This window comes from Ranitomeya imitator, chromosome 4, assembly GCF_032444005.1.
Source record: "Ranitomeya imitator isolate aRanImi1 chromosome 4, aRanImi1.pri, whole genome shotgun sequence".
Lineage (NCBI taxonomy): Eukaryota > Metazoa > Chordata > Amphibia > Anura > Dendrobatidae > Ranitomeya > Ranitomeya imitator.
Genome location: NC_091285.1, coordinates 46,142,592 through 46,163,571, shown reverse-complemented (window position 1 = coordinate 46,163,571; position 20,980 = coordinate 46,142,592).

Genomic DNA, 20,980 nt, shown 5'->3' with positions numbered 1-20,980 from the left:
CTGCCCAGGAGATGTGGTATGTGCCGACCTTGAACTGGAGCAGCTTTGTATGGTCAGACACAGCCACTACATTATGGGGGCACATTTATAAGATTATCTCAGCACTGGAGTATTTTTTTTAACATATCCATTTCTGAGGCTTTTTTTTTATTTTAAGATCTATTGATTAGAATGTACTTTGTTTGTGGGAAAACCCATTTATCTAGAGTTGGTGCAATTTGACTCTTAGAACACAGCCCATCATCTATGTCAGTAATAAGTGGCGTTTGGATAGAAACCATGAGAACCACCTCTTACCTGACAACATTCACTTTTCTTATGATTAGCTGGCCTAGTGCAAGACACGCGCCTCATCCAACAATGGTGATGTTGTGTCAGGCCTACTAATCAAAAGAACAGCCTTGGATATTGTAATGTAAAATGATTCTTTCTGTGATGTAAAACATGTTTTTATACAGGCAGGGAAATATTTTACCTCACAGAAAGAAATAGCGGTGATCCCATGCTGTACTATCTTTTGCTTTCTCCCCTGCCCAGTAGCTGTGGTATGATAACACCATGTCCATGTACGGTCAGACACAGACACAGACATTACACAGCACACAGCAGGGGCACATTTATAAGATTATCGCAGCACAGGAACATTTTTTCTCAACACATCCAATTGTGGAGATTATTTTTATTCCAAGATCTATTAATTAAAATGTATGTTGTTCATCGGAAAACACCTTTAAGGCTTCTGAGACCCAACACAATATTTGTAACAGAGCTCCAAAATACCATGTGACATTCATAACACTGGTGTCTCATTTTATGAATGAAGGACCTTTGGACATCAGTGGCCAGATTTGACTTCTATATGCTTACAACCAAAAACTGGCTCCCCTCGAAAGAATTGCAGCCATCTTGCAAGCAGCAAACAACAATATGAATGGGTTCAGCTTTAAGTTGTTGAAAAGAACATTTGCACAAAACATGTGAATCTTTATATAGGATAAAACAGGAACAGCAAACAAAATTTCACGTATTTTGTAGTGTCATTTATAGAACATGGTGAAATGAGCAGAGCCGTCAGTTTATAAATGCGTCTGTTCTCTATCATCATACAAACACAGGCAGATCCTCGGCTCTTCTCTTGTAAATGGTCACCATGGAAACATCAAGGCCCAACCTAAGTTCAGGAAATCTGATGAAAAAAAAAAATTCCATACATTTGATGTAAACGGTGATAATTAGGATTTATACACAGACATTGCATTGTGGACACGGTTATCAATCTGAGCCCTCACCCGACCATACTGAAATGTGTTGGAGGCTAAGCTTTTGTTTGCGCTTGCCTTATTAACCTTGATGGGCCATAATAAACAATAAAGCTTGTTGTGTTGGTGGGAAAGGCATTTAAATCAAAAGAAAACCAAGAATTTTTGCTGAAAAGAGTCAATGATATGTTCATCATGTTCTCTTCTATCAATCTCTCTCGCTTCCCAAACATTGTAGGAAAGTAGTATATTTACATCTATGGCTTTGGAAAGAGTGCTTCTGGCTTTCATTTGAGGGACTCGTTGTCTATGGAGTCTTATTGGCAAATGAGCCATGGGAAAAAGTATGCAAAATTATATCCTTCCATGAGGAATGAAAATATGGCTAGTGCCACGTATTATATGTCAATTTTCAACTAAAATCTCCAACATCACCCCGTCTCTAATAGGTGGAGGGATTGCAATCACCCCCTAGCCCTAGAGCTTGTTGAGTCCAAAAGGTCCCTTTGGCCTATGTGAAAAGAACAATACTGTTAAAAAACTGCTATAATTGAGGGCCCTGTGGAGATTTTGCATTTGGGCCAAGATTTTCAAGTTATACCACTGCCAGAGATATTAGCCAAGTCAGAAACCCATTTTCCATCAACTATTTTGGAGTATTTGCCTCCTATGAGTAAACTGAAGGATTTGTCTAAATTAGACATTGTTAAAAAGGTGTGTATTATTCCACTAACTCAACACTACCACATATTTTACTAAGCTGTAACCACCCTAATAATGTTGCTAAAGTACTTGGCAGTGGTGGATCAGTGCGAAGAGCAAGATGTTGTGAGAGCTTGTTCTTTCACTGCGAGAGCAGCTACTATAGACTGTGGGCACCTGCTCTCCATGCCTGTGCTCCTAGAACTTGGAAGTTCAGGCTTGAGTTTTCCTAGAAAATTGAGTCTTTTGTCTCATCTACAGGTTCAGGCTCTGTTTGCTCCCCCACACTGTCATCTCCCTATGTTTTGCTCCTCACCAGGTCTTGAAAATTACATTTCTCAATGACATAATCTCCTACGGCCTTTTAAGGTCAAATTGGACACAACCGTGTCTGAGTATTGAGACTTAAAGGGGTATTCTCATCTTCAAGATACTATTCACATATGTAATAGGGGCAATAATAATATTATCAAATACCTCCAATGAGAAATATAGTATATTTCTTCTGATTCACTATTTCACTTATCCATGTGCAAGGCATTGCAGTAGCTTAGGCTACTTTCACACATCATGTTTTTCGCGCCATTCCGATTCTGGCGTCGCTCTGCAGAGACGGATCCGGCCTAAATTGTGAAAACATGATGGAAAGGATCCGGTTTACCGCTGGATCCGTTCCATCAGGTTTGCATCAGTTTCTTCCGGTTTTTTTTTCCGGCCCCTGGGAGGCTCCGAAATGTGATTGGCCCCCTGAAAACTATATATACAGTGTTCCTACAGCCCATCTGTGACAGGTTGTAGAGGAGCAAGTGTTTTGAGCAAGATGGATGTCGTTATTGTGAATATTCTGAAGATCAACGTGGATTTCACTGTAGAGGCGAATCGCTTGAAAACTATTGTTCTGGAGGAGGAGCGAGAGAGACAGCGCATTCTGCGTCTGCGCCGATGGTGTTTGTGGATCCACCTCATCACTGCACAGAGAATGACGTGGGGAGTCTTTTCTACTTATACATGGAACTACGAGGAGACCCAGGAGACATCGTGAAACCGTCTGGTTCTGGCTCGGAATATTTCAACTATAAAAAATACTTCTCCATTGTGCTGATGGCCATCGCTGATGCGGAATACAAATTTATAGCGGTGGATAATGGGGCGTATGGCCGCTCCAATGATTCCCAAGTTTTCAAATTGTCTGCAATGGGGCGTCATCTGTATGGAAACACCTTCCAATTCCCCCCCCCCCCCCAAGACGACTGCCTCAAACCTCTGGGCCACCAATGCCTTTTGTTTGTGTTGGGGATGAAGCGTTCCAACTATCGGAACACCTACTGAAACCCTACTCCAGTAGTGGATTAACGCAAACTAAAATAATTTTTAATTACCACCTCACACGAGCATGCTGAATGGTGGAGTGCGCTTTTGGGATTTTGACCACCAAATGGTGAGTTCTATTGACCGCTATAAACTTGAAGACTGAGACTGTTGACGAGGTGGTGAAAGCGTGTGTAGTCCTGCACAATTATGTGATATGCAAGGAACATCTTTTCATTGAAGACCACTCTGAAGAAACCACCTTGGCTGATTATCACAACATTACGTATAGAAGTTTTGTGTCAGTTTTCCGATTGGGGGACAAGTTTGCAGAATACTTTATTTCACCTGAAGGAAGAGTAGATTGGCGGGATGAGAGAGCTTGAACAATTTGTCTTGGACCTTGTAATCCAAAGTATTTTACCTTTGTTTAACCAAGTTGTGTACATGTTTGGGTTGTAGCCAAAGTATTTTACCTTCTTTTACCCAAGTTGTGTACCTGTTTTGGTTGTACCCAAAGTATTTTACTTTCTATTACCTTTAACATTATTTTACCCAAGTTGTGTACATGTTTGGGTTATACCCAAAGCATTTTACCTTCTTTCACCTTGAACCTTATTTTACTAAAGTTGTGTACCTTTTGGGGTTATACCCAAATTATTTTACCTTCTTTTCCACAAGTTATGTACCTGCTTGGGTTGTACCCAATGTATTTAACCTTTAACCACATTATTAAACCTTGCTTTACCCAACGTATTTATTCATATACCGTATAAATAAAAGGCAAATTTTGTAAAAAACAGTTTTATTAAACTAAATTTGGTAACAAATATAACTTTAGAAGTTAAAAAAGTTTGAGGTGGAGATATTGCTGGAGGGGCTGTCAGATTGTGACACTTCGACATTGGGAGTGTGGAGAGAGGAATGTGGTGGTGGTGGTGAAGGATTAGTAGGTAGCGGTGAAGCGGTGGAGAAAGAAATAGAATGGGTGGACATGAAACTGGGAGTTGGATTTGGAATTTGGAAGGTTGGAGGGGTTGAGTGGATGGATTGGGAGGCAGAAGAGGTGATGGGTGGAGAAGAGGGTTGGGATAGTGACATGATGGGTGAAGGAGACTGATGGTAGCGGGCAGGGAGAGGAGGCGCCGATGATGTTGGTGGGAACTGGTATGGGGCGGGATGTTGGTACGGGTCAGGATGCTGGGACGGGGCACGAGCAGGATGCTTGTACAGGTCAGGGGCAGGATGCTGGGATGGGGCACGGGCAGGATGCTGGTATGGGTCAGGAGCAGGATGCTGGGACGGGGCACGGGCAGGATGCTGGTAGTGGCTGGAGGGAGGGACAGTGGCTGGAGTGGGGGAAGGTGCAGGAGGGGGGGAAGATGTGGTGGCTTGGGAGGTAACAAGAGCTAGAGCAGACTGGCACGATTGCATTACTTACATCTGCTGATCAGTAGATAGCTTGCCATGCGCTCGAGTACCGACCGGAAAAAAGTGTGGTTCGGTGATTGACTTGAATCTGAATGCATCCGTTGCAGAAGTGTATGTGTGGCACCCCAGGAGTTCGGGTACCACAGTAGTGCTGCCTTCCTCTCTGGGAGGGTAGTGCTATGCCTGGAGACAAGTGAGATTCCCTTTGGTAGGTTATCACACACACAACACCTTCCAAATCCAGACCAGGAGGGGGAGCTCAAAACCCTGTTTTAGGGCAGCTTCCCTGGAAAAAGGTCCTGGTTTGAAGGAGGAGCTAGTTCAGTTAGCACAGACATACGAGGACAGACAGGAATGGAGCACAGTGGAGATACAGTACTCCAGGAGGGGACTAGGAAGGCCTCCAGGGAGTCAGTGTGCAGAGAATCCATGTACCGGGAGCCTGAGGATTTTGTGGACTATAAGACATAGAGCAGAACCGGAGGGCATTGAATTACATGGACTTTGCCCATATTTACCTGTGGCACAGCAGCACCTTGGAGCCTGGAGTCACCGTGAAAAGACCCCAGTAGGCACGGCTCAAGCTTCCTGCCATACAGGTACCTGTCCCTGGACAGGAGAATAAATAAGGACTTTGCTTAGGACACTTAGTGGCAGCAGGGACCTCAGAGACAGTAAGCGCATAGTGGAAGGCTCCTACCTGACCTGCCAAGGGGGATTCCACTTGTCTCTGGACTACCCGAACTTCAAATTCACCTGTTACCGGTGCCCTGGACTGTGGCCTGTCACCCACAAGTAAACCAGGTAAAGACAACCTATCTCCTTCATTTATTCCCGGCCTTTCCATCCACACCACACACCATAGGACCCCTGGGGACCCCGCTTCACCTGTGGGAAGTGTAACATCTGGGCTGCCGCAACATCCCCCAGTGAACCCCTCTAATGCAGCATCGGTCCCCCTATTGACCGAACTCCACAGGTGGCATCATAAAAAACTTTGAACATTTAACCCCCTTTAACATTGATGCCTAGGTCCACGGACCGGGTCGCAGCCACTGTGACATCCCCGTTTGCGACCGGACCCGGTACCGTGTATCCCACTGCCCTGTGTGCGCGTCATATGCAACTTGAGAAATCTTTTATTTATCAAATTGAAACCTACGGCCATTTGCTCGTACAAAAGTTTAAGACAGTTCTGGAAGGATGCATTCATGTGCAAAAACAAGAACTTGGGCGCATAGCTTTGTACCTGACCCCTCTGGCTCTGCCGCCCAAATTCAAAGGTGTACTAGAGGTGGCAGCATCAGAGGGGTGGGGTAAAGGAAAAGCTATATCCTCACCAGCAGATTCATGCAACACAGGCAGCCAGGATGCTCCAGCGCTGGTGGATGGGACCGAGAGATCAGATGTGAGCGAAGGCTGGGAAGGTGCAGAGGGGCCGTGACTGTCGAAGTGTCCCATGGTGGCAGACTCCGGAGGGATCGCCCCAGTAGGGTTCAACTCTGCTGCAGGCTCCCGAGTGCTGCCGATGGTGCTGTGGAACAAAGAAAAAAAAATATATAAATATAATTAATATATTGATATTGCATGGCCCTGGCTGAAACAGCAAAAAAGTGTTAGACATGTAAACATTGGTTATTAACCCCTTTCTGCCATTAGACGTACTATTGCGTCCATGTGGGGTGGGCTTTACTTCCCAAGGACGCAATAGTACGTCATATGCGATCGGCAGCGCTCACGGGGGGAGCGCCGCCGATCGCGGCCGGGTGTCAGCTGTTTATCGCAGCTGACATCCGGCACTATGTGCCAGGAGCGGTCACGGACCGCCCCCGGCACATTAACCCCCGGCACACCGTGATCAAAGATGATCGCGATGTGCCGGCGGTACAGGGAAGCACCGCGCAGGGAGGGGGCTCCCTGCGGGCTTCCCTGAGCCCCCCGCAGCAACGCGATGTGATCGCGTTGCTGCGAGGGTCTCACCTCCCTCCCTGCTCCCTCCAGCCCCGGATCCAAGATGGCCGCGGATCCGGGTCCTGCAGGGAGGGAGGTGGCTTCACAGAGCCTGCTCAGAGCAGGCACTGTGAAGCAGCCTGCACTCCTATCAGATCAGTGATCTGACAGAGTGCTGTGCAAACTGTCAGATTACTGATCTGTGATGTCCCCCCCTGGGACAAAGTAAAAAAGTAAAAAAAAAAAATTTCAAATGTGTAAAAAAAAATAAAAAAAAATATTCCAAAATAATGAAAAAAAAAAAATATATATTATTCCCATAAATACATTTCTTTATCTAAATTTAAAAAAAAAACAATAAAAGTACACATATTTAGTATCGCCGCGTCCGTAACGGCCCGACCTATAAAACTGGCCCACTAGTTAACCCCTTCAGTAAACACCGTAAGAAAAAAAAAAAAAAAACGAGGCAAAAAACAACGCTTTATTATCATACCGCCGAACAAAAAGTGGAATAACACGCGATCAAAAAGACAGATATAACTAACCATGGTACCGCTGAAAACGTCATCTTGTCCCGCAAAAAACGAGCCGCCATACAGCATCATCAGCAAAAAAATAAAAAAGTTATAGTCCTGAGAATAAAGCGATGCAAAAATAATTATTTTTTCTATAAAATAGTTTTTATCGTATAAAAGCGCCAAAACATAAAAAAATGATATAAATGAGGTGTCGCTGTAATCGTACTGACCCGAAGAATAAAACTGGTTCATCAATTTTACCAAACGCGGAACGGTATAAACGCCTCCCCCAAAAGAAATTCATGAATAGCTGGTTTTTGGTCATTCTGCCTCACAAAAATCGGAATAAAAAGCGATCAAAAAATGTCACGTGCCCGAAAATGTTACCAATAAAAACATCAACTCGTCCCGCAAAAACCAAGACCTCACATGACTCTGTGGACCAGAATATAGAAAAATTATAGCTCTCAAAATGTGGTAACGCAAAAAATATTTTTTGCAATAAAAAGCGTCTTTCAGTGTGTGACGGCTGCCAATCATAAAAATCCGCTAAAAAACCCGCTATAAAAGTAAATCAAACCCCCCTTCATCACCCCCTTAGTTAGGGAAAAATTAAAAAAATTTATTTATTTCCATTTTCCCATTAGGGCTAGGGTTAGAGTTAGGGCTAGGGTTAGGGCTAGGGTTAGGGCTAGGGTTAGGGCTAGGGTTAGGGCTAGGGCTAGGGCTAGGGTTAGGGCTAGGGTTAGGGCTAGGGTTAGGGTTAGGGCTAGGGTTAGGGCTAGGGTTAGGGTTAGGGCTAGGGTTAGGGCTAGGGTTAGGATTAGGGTTAGGGCTAGGGTTAGGGCTAGGGCTACAGTTTGGGTTGGGGCTAAAGTTACAGTTAGGGTTTAGATTACATTTACGGTTGGGAATAGGGTTGGGATTAGGGTTAGGGGTGTGTCAGGGTTAGAGGTGTGGTTAGGGTTACTGTTGGGATTAGGGTTAGGGATGTGTTTGGATTAGGGTTTCAGTTATAATTGGGGGGTTTCCACTGTTTAGGCACATCAGGGGCTCTCCAAACGCGACATGGCGTCCGATCTCAATTCCAGCCAATTCTGCGTTGAAAAAGTAAAACAGTGCTTCTTCCCTTCCGAGCTCTCCCGTGTGCCCAAACAGGGGTTTACCCCAACATATGGGGTATCAGCGTACTCAGGACAAATAGGACAACAACTTATGGGGTCCAAATTCTCCTGCTACCCTTGGGAAAATACAAAACTCGGGGCTAAAACATATTTTTTGTGGGAAAAAAAAGGATTTTTTATTTTCACGGCTCTGCGTTATAAACTGTAGTGAAACACTTGGGGGTTCAAAGTTCTCACAACACATCTAGATTAGTTCCCTGGGGGGTCTAGTTTCCAATATGGGGTCACTTGTGGGGGGTTTCTACTGTTTAGGTACATTAGGGGTTCTGCAAACGCAATGTGACGTCTGCAGACCATTCCATCTAAGTCTGCATTCCAAATGGCGCTCCTTCCCTTCCGAGCTCTGCCATGCGCTCAAACGTTGGTTTCCCCCAACATACGGGGTATCAGCGTACTCAGGACAAATTGGACAACAACTTTTGGGGTCGAATTTCTCCTCTTACCCTCGGGAAAATACAAAACTGGGGGCTAAAAAATAATTTTGGGGGGAAAGATTTTTTTTTTTAATTTTCACGGCTCTGCGTTACAAACTGTAGTGAAACACTTGGGGGTTCAAAGCTATCACAACACATCTAGATGAGTTCCTTAGGGGGTCTAGTTTCCAAAATGGTGTCACTTGTGGGAGGTTTCTACTGTTTAGGTACATTAGGGGCTCTGCAAATGCAATGTGACACCTGCAGACCATTCCATCTAAGTCCTCATTCCAAATGGAGCTCCTTCCCTTCCGAGCCCTCCCATGCGCCCAAACAGTGGTTCCCCCCCACATATGGGGTATCAGCGCACTCAGGACAAATTGGACAACAAATTGTGGGGTCGAATTTCTCCTTTTACCCTCGGGAAAATACAAAACTGGGGGCTAAAAAATAATTTTTGTGGGAAAAAATTTTTGTTTTATTTTTACGGCTCTCCATTATAAACTTCTGTGAAGCCCTTGGTGGGTCAAAGCGCTCAGCACACATCTAGATAAGTTCCTAAGGGGGTCTACTTTCCAAAATGGTGTCACTTGTGGGGGGTTTCTACTGTTTAGGTACATTAGGGGCTCTGCAAACGCAATGTGACACCTGCAGACCATTCCATCTAAGTCTGCATTCAAATGGCACTCCTTCCCTTCTGAGCCCTCCCATGTGCCCAAACAGTGGTTCCCCCCACATATGGTGTATCATCGCACTCAGGACAAATTGGGCAACAAATTTTGGGGTCCAATTTCTCCTGTTACCCTCAGGAAAATACAAAACTGGGGGCTAAAAAAATAATTTTTGTGGGAAAAAAATTTTGTTTTATTTTTACGGCTCTGCATTATAAACTTCTGTGAAGCACTTGGTGGGTCAAAGTGCTCACCACACCTCTAGATAAGTTCCTTAGGGGGTCTACTTTCCAAAATGGTGTCACTTGTGGGGGGTTTCAATGTTTAGGCACATCAGTGGCTCTTCAAACGCAACATGACGTCCCATCTCAATTCCTGTCAATTTTGCATTGAAAAGTCAAACGGCGCTCCTTCCCTTCCGAGCTCTCCCATCCGCCCAAACAGTGGTTTACCCCCACATATGGGCTATCAGCGTACTCAGGACAAATTGTACAACAACTTTTGGGGTCCAATTTCTTCTCTTACCCTTGGGAAAATAAAAAATTGGGGGCGAAAAGATAATTTTTGTGAAAAAATATGATTTTTTATTTTTACGGTTCTACATTATAAACTTCTGTGAAGCACTTGTTGGGTCAAAGTGCTCACCACACCTCTAGATAAGTTCCTTAGGGGGTCTACTTTCCAAAATGGTGTCACTTGTGGGGGGTTTCAATGTTTAGCCACATCAGGGGCTCTCCAAACGAAACATGGCGTCCCATCTCAATTCCAGTCAATTTTGCATTGAAAAGTCAAATGGCACTCCTTCGCTTCCGAGCTCTGCCATGCGCCCAAACAGTGGTTTACCCCCACATGTGGGGTATTGGCATACTCAGGACAAATTGTACAACAATGTTTGGGGTCCATTTTCTCCTGTTACCCTTGGTAAAATAAAACAAATTGGAGCTGAATTACATTTTTTGTGAAAAAAAGTTAAATGTTCATTTTTATTTAAACATTCAAAAAATTCCTGTGAAGCACCAGAAGGGTTAATAAACTTCTTGAATATGGTTTTGAGCACCTTGAGGGGTGTAGTTTTTAGAATGGTGTCACACTTGGGTATTTTCTATCATATAGACCCCTCAAAATGACTTCAAATGAGATGTGGTCCCTAAAATAAAATGGTGTTGTAGAAATGAGAAATTGCTGGTCAACTTTTAACCCTTATAACTCCCTAACAAAAAAAAATTTTGGTTCCAAAATTGTGCTGATGTAAAGTAGACATGTGGGAAATGTTACTTATTAAGTATTTTGTGTGACATATCTCTGTGATTTAATTGCATAAAAATTCAAAGTTGGAAAATTGCGAAATTTTCATAATTTTCGCCAAATTTCCGTTTTTTTCACAAATAAACGCAGGTACTATCAAATAATTTTTACCATTGTCATGAAGTACAATATGTCACGAGAAAACAATGTCAGAATCACCAGGATCCATTGAAGCGTTCCAGAGTTATAACCTCATAAAGGGACAGTGGTCAGAATTGTAAAAATTGGCCCGGTCATTAACGTGCAAACCACCCTTGGGGGTAAAGGGGTTAAATGTAATGGGTAATATTTACCTTCGGATCACCATTGTTGACCTGAGGATTGACAGGGCTTGGGCACTTTCCACTCGGGGCCCGCATCTCTTTGTTGAACTCCTTCTTGAAGCGATCCCTGATGAACTGCCATCGCTTGACAATCCTCTCACCTGAAAAAAAGGGAAAGCACAAATTGGTTAGTATTAGTGTTGAGCATTCCGATACCGCAAGTATCGGGTATCGGCCGATATTTGTGGTATCGGAATTCCGATACCGAGATCCGATATTTTTGTGATATCGGGTATCGGTATCGAATCAATAGGGATGTGGAAAATAAAGAATTAAAATAAAAAATATTGATATGCTCACCTCTCCGGCGGCCCCTGGACTTCACGCTGCTATCCGGGAGGCTTCTTTGTTTAAAAAGCGCGCCTTTCGGACCGGTGAATGACGTCCCGGCTTCTGATTGGTTGCGTGCCACCCATGTGACCGGCAAGCGACCAATCAGAGGCCGCGACTTCATTCGCAGGTCCTCAATTCCTATAATTAGCAGTTTTGTGAATGAGAATGACGTCGCGGCTTCTGATTGGTCGCGTGCCGCCCATGTGACCGGCACGCGGCCAATCAGAAGCCGCGACGTCATTCTCATTCACAAAACTGCTAATTATAGGAATTGAGGACCTGCGAATGACGTCGCGGCCTCTGATTGGTCGCGTGCCGGTCACATGGGCGGCACGCGACCAATCAGAAGCCGGGACGTCATTCACAGGTCCGAAAGGCGCGCTTTTTAAACAAAGAAGCCTCCCGGTTAGCAGTGTGAAGTCCAGGGGCCGCCGGAGAGGTGAGCATATCAATATTTTTTATTTTAATTCTTTATTTTCCACATCCCTATGGATCCCAGGGCCTGAAGGAGAGTTTCCTCTCCTTCAGACCCTGGGAACCATGAGAATACCTTCCGATACTTGATGTCCCATTGACTTGTATTGGTATCGGATATCGGTATCGGCGATATCCGATATTTTTCGGGTATCGGCCGATACTATCCGATACCGATACTTTCAAGTATCGGACGGTATCGCTCAACACTAGTTAGTATACAACACTTGAAATCCAGCAACACAACTGAACTGTGTATACTTACGTGCTTGATTCTGGGCCCGAACATCGAGGTCCTCCCAGTTGTCTACAAGCTGTTGGCAGACTTGCTCCCAGAGCCGACGGGTCACAATTACATCAGCGTGGTGGCGGTCACCCATTTTCCACAACGGCTTCCTCTTTCGGATCAGATCGATGAGGAGGTCGATATTTAGCCCTGCCTCCTCACCGGCCGACTCAGGAGCACGCTGTGAAGCCTGTTAAAAAAGAAGAAAAAAAACATTACTTTCAAAACAACATAAAGTTCAAGTTATAAAAAAAAATGGAGATGCTTGCACAATGACGGCCGCCCGCACTCTTATGCCAACGACCCTGGGAGCCGCTCTGAGGACCTCTGGATTGAGCATCAGAATCAGAAGACTATAAGAAAAAAAAAATTATGTCCTTGTATATTGGCTTTTTATGTGTTGTGTGCAGTGTGATGTCTATAATGATCATTTCGTATGTGTTGTATGTTGTGTGATGTCTGTAATGATCAGTTTGTATGTGTTGTGTGCAGTGTTCTTTCAGTAATGATCTTTTGTTTTTATGTGTTGGGTGTTGTGTGAGGTTATGGTTCTGCATTGCATGCAAGAAACTTACCAATTACGATCCCACTCCAGGTCTCTCTCCACCCCTTCGGTCTCCTTTTGGAAGCACCTCTTCTGCTGCAGCTTCCTGTTATACAAAAATGATAGATTAATAAATACATTAATTAGGAAAAAATATGTATATTAATAGATAGATATGGGACAGATAGATAGATAGATAGATAGATAGATAGATAGATAGATAGATAGATAGATAGATAGATAGATATGGGACTGATAGACACATATGGGACAGATAGATAGATATGGGACTAATAGACAGGGCAAAAAGAAAATTCAATAAAAACAAAACATTTATTTACCTCAATGTGCTGCCGACGCAGGGGAGGGCTCCCAGAAGAAGACATGGCAGAGGCTCTGTGGCTGTCAAGTAGGCTCTCTTGCTGTGAAGCAGGCAGGCTCTCTGGCTGTCAGGCAGGATGGCTTTCTGGCTGTCAGGCAGGCAGGCAGGCTGGCTCTCTGGCTGTCAGGCAGGCTGGCTCTCTGGCGGTCAGGCAGGCAGGTTCTCTGGCTGTCATGCAGGCAGGCTCTCTTGCTGTCAGGCAGGCAGGCTCTCTTGCTGTATGACAGGCAGGCTCTCTTGCTTGTCAGGCACGCAGGCTCTCTGGCTATCAGGCAGGCTGGCTCTCTGGCTGTCAGGCAGGCAGGCTGGCTCTCTGGCTGTCAGGCAGGCACTCTTGATGTCAGGCAGGCAGACTCTCTTGCAGGGAGGCAAGCAGGCTCTCTTGCTGTCAGGCAAGCAGGTTCTCTTGCTGTCAGGCAGGTTCTCTTTATGGCTGGTATGAGTGAGGGCCTCACTGGCATTGTTTATATATGTGTCCTGGGGGCTGGCCAATTGGTTCTGAGCATGCTCAGATTAAAAAACCAGATCAGGTCACCAGATCCAGCTTTTTCCGGCTCCAGCGTATTCCGGCGCCCATAGACTTGCATTGTAGCAAAAAGCCAGAAGCGCCGGATCCGGCCTTTCCGGCTTTTTCGCCGCAGACAAAAAACGTTACTGTAGACGTTTTTTCCAGATGCTGGAAAGGAAATTTTTGCCAGATCCGGAAAAAACAGGAAGGAACGGTGGGCAATGCGACGCAATCCAGCGCTAATACAAGTCAATGGGGGAAAACAGGATCCGTACTTTTTTTCGCCGGTTCCGTTTTTTCTAAAAAGAGCCGTAATGGGCCGGAATGAAAAAACCTGATGTGTGAAAGTAGCTTTAGTTATCCAAAGTCATCAAGATCGTTGTGGGACATTATAGATTATTATCTTCTTGGTGGACAAGTGAGGAATATTGTGGTTTATTATTTTATTTTTGTTACAGGAGAAGTTGACTTCAGTGGATTAGGCATTCAGTGAGTATGGTTTAACTAACATTCGATAAAGGACTCTATTTTGTGTGTTTTTTTTATAATATCACTGTAGGGTTACTAATGTGGGCATCTAATAGACTCCTCTCTATTACTAAGCTGTGGACTTGATGTTGCCTGGCAATACAAAGGTGACATCAACCCCCCCAAAATCATTACCCCACTTGCCACTGCTACAGAGCTAGCTGGAAGAGCAAGAGTTTGCACCAGATTTGGCTCATCTTATAGACGCGCTTTTCTATGGCATCTGAGAGCTGATGTTTTTAGTCTGGGAGGGAGTCAATATCCATAGCCCCTTCCTAGGCTATTAATATCAGCCCAAAGATCCCTGCCTAGTCTTTGCTAGTTAGATTTTATAGGGGACCCTATGTCAATTTTTTGGGTCACTGTGTAAATTAGCCAGTAAAGGCTAAGAAAACATCTGTGAGCTGATATTTATAGTCTAGGAACCTTTATGGCTACTTGCTCCTTCCCAGAATATTGCCTGGGCATGCTCCTTATGAGGTGGAGCATGGTCTCCTGAGGGATCTCCTCCCAGACCTGGACTAAAGCATCCACCAACTCGTGGACAGTCTGTTGTGCAATGTGACGTTGGTAGATGGTGCGAGACATGATGTCCCAGATGTGTTCAATCGGATTCAGGTCTGGGGAAGGGGCGGGCAGTCCATAGCTTCAATGCCTTCATCTTGCAGGAACTGCTGATGCACTCCAACCACATGAGGTCTGGCATAGTCCTACATTAGGAGGAACCCAGGGCCAACCGCACCAGCATATGGTCTCACAAGGGGTCTGAGGATCTCATCTCGGTACCTAATGGCAGTCAGGCTACCTCTAGCGAGCACATGGAGGGCTGCGCGGCCCTCCAAAAAATGCCACCCCACACCATTACTGACCCACTGCCAAATCGGTCATGCTGAAGGATGTTGCAGGCAGCAGATCATTCTCCATGGCATCTCCAGACTCAGTCACGTCTGTCACATGTGCTCAGTGTGAACCTGCTTTCATCTGTGAAGAGTACAGGGCACTAGTGGTGAATTTGCCAATCCTGGTGTTCTGTGGCAAATGCCAAGCGTCCTGCACGGTGATGGGCTGTGAGCACAACCCCCATCTGTGGATGGCGGCCATTCAGACCATCCTCATGGAGTTGTTTTCTAACCATTTGTGTAGACACATGCACATTTGTGGCCTGCTGGATGTCATTTTGCAGGGCTCTGGCAGTGCTCCTCTTGTTCCTTCTTGCACAAAGGCTGAGGTAGCGGTCCTGCTGCTGGGTTGTTGCCCTCCTACGGCCTCCGCATCTCCTAGTGTACTGGCCTGTCTCCTGGTTGCGCCTTCAACCTCTGTACACTACGCTGGCAGACACAGCAAACCTTCTTGCCACAGCTTGCATTGGTGTGCCATCCTGGATGAGCTGCACTACCTGAGCCAATTGTGTGGGTTGTAGATTCCGTCTCATGCTACCATGAGTGTGAAAACACAACCAACATTCAAAAGTGACCAAAACATCAGCCCGAAAGCATTGGTACTGAGATGTGGTCTGTGCTCCCCACCTGCAGAGCCACTCCTTTATTCAGGGTGTCTTGATAATTGCCAATAATTTCCATCTGTTATCTATTCCATTTGCACAACAGCATGTGAAATTGATTGTCAATCAGTGTTGCTTCCTAAGTGGACAGTTTGATTTCACAGAAGTTTGATTTACTTGGAGTTATATTCTGTTGTTTAAGTGTTCCCTTTATTTTTTTGAGCAGTGTATTTTACCATATGTTGCTTCCGATTTCAATTATCGCACAGGTCTGATAGCAGAGCCAGTGTTTCTGCTTCTTTTTCACATATGTTCTGATTAACTCACTATTCGTTGTAAGCATTACAAACTGTGGTTAGAGTCTGTTCATACGAAGTTATAATCAGTTCTGAGCGCTACGTCAGACTAGCTATTTTCCTTCTCATCTGCTTTTTTGGTTTTTAGTGTGTCTTGCTTTTCATGTTTGCAGACCCCCAGACCTGCTGTTTAACTCTTAGCTTGCCACCTCCTGGTTAAGTTATCTGTTGCAGTAAGCATCTCAAACTGTTGTTGGTCTCTGTTTATACTGTGTATTCATCCTTGCAAAACTCCTGTGAATCCGCTTTCCTCTGAGCTGTCGCAGTGGAGATAGCATATTATAGGCATCTAGTCAGGGATTATTACCTTATAAATGATACTGGACACTACATTGCAACCCTAAAGCCTTTTTGAATCTTCACATTTCATGATGCCTTGGACACATCCAAGGCATCCAGAGCCAGAGGCAGCAAAACAACCCTAAAGCATCTTTGAACCTTCATCATATTTGACTGTAATTACTGTGTTTTTTGATTTGCAGGCCTCATTCCATTTACAGTAAACAGTAGAATGATGTGCTGTACCGTAATACTCTAGCTTGGTCTCATCTATCTGCAAGACGCCTGCTGGCCTTCTAAAAATAGTGGGGGCCCCCTGCAGGCCCTCTATAAGTTGTGAGGGCCAGCTTCTGGCCCTCTACAATTAGAGTGAAGGCCGCCTAATGGCCTCCAGCATTAGTGAGGGCTGACTGCTTACTCTCTAACAATAGTAAGGGCCTCCTGATGGCCTTCTGTAAATAGTGAGTTCCTCCTGATGGCCCTGAAAAAAAATGGTGTCCCTCCTTCATAAATTAAACAGGTTATGTCTGATCATGTCTTACACACAACATGGCCAGATAAGGTAGTAAAATGTTAAAATTACATTTCCTGGTGAATGTTTTTTTTCGCCATTGAAGGAAATGCAAACGTGCAAAAACAGAAAAAAACACTACATTTGAACATAGCCCAAGGTGTGGAGTAGACTTTTTTTGTCTTCTTTGCTTTGCCTTATATACAAGTCATTATCCTAGAAAGAAAGTTTCTTTACATTTTTTCACGTAAAATCCATTTTAACTTTGGTTTTCTATGTTTTATTGTCAGTCCGTAAAGTGACGTAATACTCTGACAACATTGTTCCCAGCAGGAACCTTGGATTCTTCTCCATGCTTTTCTCATTCTATTTCAGGACTGTTTCAATGGATTTACGCAACTTATAGACCCCCTCCAGACCTCTTGGAAGGAGGGTGCTGCAAAAATGCTAAAGTTTTCCATTTACTTCTATTATACTGTTACTTTGGTAGAGCACCTGAAAACCCGAGCATTACGATCTCCTCGACTCGAGTAATGAGTACCTGAGCATTTTAGTGCTCGCTCATCACTACTGTTGAGTGTTGACATCTTCTCCACTCCTTCATGAATGGTCTCCACTTAGCACAGCAATGTATGCATGACCGCTGCATGACCAGCTCTACCCTCGCCTACTGTATCCTCACCCATCTCTTGTAGATTGTGAGCCCTCGCGGGCAGGGTCTTCTCTCCTCCTCTACCCGTCGTGACTTGTATTGTTCAAGATTACTGTACTTGTTTTATTATGTATACCCCTCCACACATGTAAAGCGCCATTGAATAAATGGCGCTATAATGATAAATAATAATAATAATAATACACATCCAAATAAAAAGAAACGTGTTTGTCCTCAGTTTATGATGGTTCAAATGTCCCTTAAAAATTCTATTGCAATTACGTTGTATGTGAGGCTTACTATGTATAATGATAAGTGACTGAGAGTGATAAACCTGAGCACTGCCCAGGGCTCTCAGTAATTTTTTTTATTTCTCCCTGAATTCTCCACAATAGTTTTCATCTGATTACAGCTTTTACTTAACAAATATGAGTTTATTACTAAAAGCCGTAGCATCTGGGCAGGTGGAGCGAGATATTTGATTTGAACTCAATAGGGGAAATTTCCTATAAAATCTTACATAAACAGGAAATTCTTTTAATTCTTAAAACATTTTTTGAAAAAAAACCTGAAGCCAAACAATGTTTTCACAGAGGAGATGTAAATTATAGGAGCTATTTCCCTGTTTATACAATGCATTACAATAAGCGTTGTCCTTCCATGGAAGTGCGCAGTGACAGGAACTGTAACTGAGATCTCATGATCTATAAAATTGTACAATTGCTTAAAGACTGTGGTCAGTATTTACAATGGGCTATTTTAGTTTTCTTGGAATGTAGTATTTTATCCATCTTACTAATACACATGTTGAAAACCCCCAAAACAATGAAAAGAAAACAAAAGCCAGGCAGAAAGTAAAGGGAGGCATGCAGTCTTGGCTAGCCACTCAGCAGATGAAGTATTCTTTAAAATTCTTATCTATTTGCAGCAAAAGAAAAGTCTATGATCCCAAATCAATGGGAAACGTAAAAATTGGAAAAAGACCCTGATGCTACTAGCAAGTATTGACTGGTCTCCTGCTATAGCTTTGGCAATATAATTTATTTCTCCTGCAGCTCTGCTAGTCTTCTCAATTAGGAGCTCTTTCTATCCCCAACCAATACCACTGATTGACAGCTCTCCAACTACAATGTGTCACTCAATCGAAAGTGATGTGGGTAGCTACAGTTCCTGAATATTGAGAACTACATAGCAAAAGTTTATCATTGAAAGGACTAGCAGAGCTGCAGCAGATAAAGTAGTGTTTTATCAAAACTAAAGCAAGAACCACAGTAAATTACGGACTGCTGTAATCAGCTTGTCTTCCACTTCTATTCTCAGAAAGGGTAGAAAAAAACGAGGTGACATTCTCTTCAAATGTGTGATGAAATATGAACATCAACCATCAATCTTAATAATGCACTATAATTTACAAAGGTGTCCTGATCTCTAAATATTATTCATATTTCCTGACAACTTCAGCTTGTGTTTTACACAGGAAATAGTTTTTTTATGTTTGCACTTTATCAGTGCTCTATGTGAAGGGAGCTGACTGAAAGATCTATTTCAATAATTAACCCAGCCCCCCTTATTTATCAGATCCCATATATACAGAGAAACTAGGGCTGTTTAAAGTAATAAAATAAGGTTGTCAGGCAACACCCTTCACACACAGCACTAATAGTGTGCTGACACAGGAAGCAACCCCTTTAACTCCAGTCTCTGAGAGCAACGTTTAAGACATCACCGCCGGTGTGAGCACAAGCTGGCTCCCTTCGTTGCCCCATGATGTGACAACAGGGTGCCGATGGCTGTCTATGACACGAGGGAGCCTGCTGAAGGCCTCCATCACTGCCATGTTGGTTCTCTTCTGAAGCTCAACTATCGTCCAATAAAAAAATAAAGAGAAAAAATATACACATGTGGAATTTCTGTGTTCATAAAAATCTGATCTATCAAAATATAAAAGTAATGAATTCGATTAGTAAATGTCATAGCTAAAAAAAACTTCAAAATGTAGGATTTGTGTTTTATTCAGCCTCAGATCTTAAAAAAAACAATAAAAAGTGATAAAAATACTGTATGTTTAAAATGGCATACAATGTATACACCTTTTTCTAACACACTTTTTCCTTCCACTCAACTTTCCATTAATATGCTTAATTACAGCATTCTGGGAACAGCAAACTTCTTTAACAATGACCTTTTGTGGCTGACCCTCCTTATTGAGTGTTTCAATATCTGCCTCTGGACATCTGTCAAGTCAGAAACAGACTAATTGACCTTTTTAAATGCTTAGGAAGCCTTTGCAGGTGTTTTTTCTTAATTACTCTAATTTACTGAGATAATGATGTTTGGGTTTTCATTGGATGTAAGCCATAATCATCAACATTAACAGAAATAAACACTTGAAATAGATCACCCTGTTTGTATAATATATGAGAATAACTTTTTGTTTTGAAGAACTAAAATAAATGAACTTTTTGATGATATTCTACTTTTGTGAGAAGCACCTGGAGCCCTGGCAGTATGTTTAGGGTCGGTGTCCTGCTGGAAGGTAACCCTTCAAGTCTTTTACAATATCTAGCATGTTTTCCTCCAGGGTTGCCCGGTATTTAGCTTCATTCAGCTTCCCATCAACTGTGACCATTGTCCCTGTCCCTGCTGAAGAAAAGCATCCCTGCAAGATGATGCTGCCATTACCATGTTTGATGGTGGGGATGGTGTTTTCGGGGTGATGTGCAGTGTTAGTTTTCCTCTGCAGATAGCATTTTGCATTTAGCCCAAAATGTTCCATTTTGGTCTCATCTGACCAGGACACCTTCTTCCATGTGCTAGCTGTGTTCTCTATATGGCTTACTACAAACTGCAAACTGAACTTCTTATGGCTTGCTTTAAGAAATGGCTTTCTTCTTGACAAGCTTTCAAAAAGACCTTATTTGTGAAGTATACAGTATGATTAATCGTTGTTCTGTGAACAGATTTTCCAACCTGAGCTGTTGAACTCTGCAGCTCCTACCGAGTGACCATGGGATTATTAGCTTCATGTCTTATTAGTGCTCTCCTTTCTTGGGATGTCAGTTTAGGTGGATCGCCATGTCTTGGTAGAATTGCAGCCGTGCCATACTCGTTCCTTTTTTGGATTAATGATTGAACAGTGTTCTGTGAGATTTTCGGAGCTTGAGCTATTTTTTTATAACCTAATCTTGCTTTACTCTTCTCCACAACTTTATCTTTGACCTGTCTGGTGTGCTCCTTGGCTTTCAGGTTTCTAATTGATCCCTAATGTTCTCAAACAAACCTCTGAGGCCTTCACAAAACAGCTGTAGTTATACTAAAAATAAATCACACTCTTGAAGACTCAATTGACTAATTATGTGACTTGTGGAGGCAACCGGTCAATAAGGATTTTATTTATTGATATATGACTACAAGAATGAATATTTTTTCAAGGCACAGCATTTCTCATTGTTACACATGATTGGTTACGTGTTCAATACTTATTTCACCCATTGTGTGTGTTGTGAGATAGCGATACCTGAGTGGGTTGGGGAACACTCGCTTGGCAACGAGATTAAAG